Source organism: Vulpes lagopus, chromosome 10 (genome assembly GCF_018345385.1).
Source record: "Vulpes lagopus strain Blue_001 chromosome 10, ASM1834538v1, whole genome shotgun sequence".
NCBI classification, from domain to species: Eukaryota; Metazoa; Chordata; class Mammalia; order Carnivora; family Canidae; genus Vulpes; species Vulpes lagopus.
The window spans coordinates 71,673,616-71,675,780 of record NC_054833.1 but is presented as its reverse complement, the minus strand read 5'-3'; the positions used below and the strand labels follow the sequence as shown (position 1 = coordinate 71,675,780).

The window sequence follows — 2,165 nt, the reverse complement described above, 5'->3', positions numbered from 1 at the left end:
AGGGGCCCAGAATACATAAAACAATCTTTAAAAAGATCAAAGTTGGAGGACTCACGACTCCTGATTCCAAAACTTACTACAATGCTACAGTAATCAAAACAGTGCTATATTGGCATAAGAACAGACATATAGACCAATGGAATAGAATTGAAAGCACAGATATAAACCTATACATTTTTGGCCAATTGATTTTCCACAAAGGCATCAAGTTCATTCAATGAGGGGAAAGATTAGTCTTTTCAGAAGAAAATGTTGGCATAACTGGATTTCCCCATGCAGAAGAATGGAGTTGGATCCCTACTTCATATCACATATAAAAACTAACTCAAAATGGAACCAAAGAACTCTTAGAAGAAAATATAGGGGTAATCTTAGTGATCCTGGGTTTGGCAATGGATTCTTAGATATGACACCAAAAGTATGAGCAAGAAAAGAGAAAAAATGGTTAAATTGGACTTAAAATTAAAAACTTTTTAAAAATTGTGCATCAAAGGACATTATTATAAAAGTGAAAAGAGGCAGCCCAACTTGGCCTGGGCAGCAGTCACTACCACTGGGCCCAGCTGAGCATAGGGAGCATGTGGAGCTCTCTTCAGTCTGGTTCCTCTACAGCCTTCCCAGCTATTCAGTACTGGGCCCCAGCCATAACCCTTAGAAACCTGGACATCAAGTATCCACTGTGGCTCATCAATAAGAAGAACACTGGCCATAGTACCCAATGGTTCTGCTTCATGTTGCTATGGCCCCATCACATTCTAGGCCTTCCCATTGGCCAGCATATCTACCTGTTGATTCAAATCCACCAAAACCGGGCAGCCCAGTTTAGTGCTGCCTTCGGCCCAGGGTGTGATCCTGGAGACCCAGGATCAAGTCCCACGTCAGGCTCCCTGCATAGAGCCTGCTTCTCCCTCTGCCTGTGTCTCTGCCTCTCTCTCTCTCCGTGTCTCTCATGAATAAATAAATAAAATCTTTTAAAAAAATGCACAAAACCTGGTCATTTGTGCTATATACTTATCTCCAGCCATGACAAGGGCTTAGTGGATTTGGTCATCAAGCATTTCTTCAAAGGCATCCATCCCAAGTTTCCCACTAGAGGGAAAGATGTCCCAGGACCCAGAAAACAAGAAGATTAGAGACATCATTGAGTGAGTTCCAGGGCTCAAACTGGCTGCTAGTCTACCCAGGCAAACTACCCAGGGAAGTTTGCCATCTGTCCAGACAAGAAATCCAACCCTGTCATCAAGATGGTGAAGTCTATTGGTGTGACCATGGGAGGAATGGGCATCAGTCAGATGCTGCAGGTGATCCATAACATCATGAAGGACCTGGACAACCACACCATATGCCAAATGCTCTTTGCCGATTGGACCAAGAAGGACATCCTGCTACAGCCAAAGCTAAAGGAACTAAGGAATGAACACTCCACTTGCTTCTGATAGAGGGGGAAAAAACCCTGAAGCCTTGGACTATAGCTAGGGCTTCATGAATAATAGATGATCAGGAACTACCTACCACCCCCAAAAGTGGAACCACTGCTGCTCCTGTCCATAAGCCAGTCTGCCTGCCTGTCCAACCTGGACCCCATGGGCCACTCCAAAGAGTGCTGCTTTACCTTCTGTTGGCCAGGCCCTGGCATCATGCAGAGCCCAGATATCACCACACCCTGTCTGTACCCAGTACCCCTGCACAGTCATTCTTCAATACTGTGGTCCAAGTTCAGCCTAGCCTACTCATGCCCTGAGTGGTTACCCAGCTGAGCTGACCCAAAGGGTCTCCCTTGGAACATAGTTCTGTTTCAGATGGGCCACAGCTGGCAACATTCAGGGCAAGTTCCTTCCTCACTCTCACTCAGCCCTGACCCTGTCCTCATGATTCCTTGTCCCTCCTTCTATCCTTCAACTTCCTCTCTGCCACATGCACACACTACAGGGTTGAGGCTCCCAACCCTGTAGTGGACCCACCTCTCCCTGCAGTGGACCACAGTCTGGAAATAAACATAATGTATAGGCATCCCAGAGCTCCAGGGGTCAGGAGCTACCCCTCACTGTCTGCCTCAGAGGTATGGTAGGCTTCAGCAGCACCTGACACTACATGAGGCCCATGACACCAAAAATTCCAGGGCATGGGGGTTGTGATGAGAGGGAAGGATACTGGAGGTGAAAGGC

General features: G+C 46.8%; 1 pseudogene; it reads left to right on the top strand.

Moving 5' to 3' along the window:
• Positions 1–578: 578 nt before the first annotated feature.
• LOC121500921 lies at positions 579–1,757 on the top strand (annotated as a pseudogene).
• Positions 1,758–2,165: the final 408 nt, after the last annotated feature.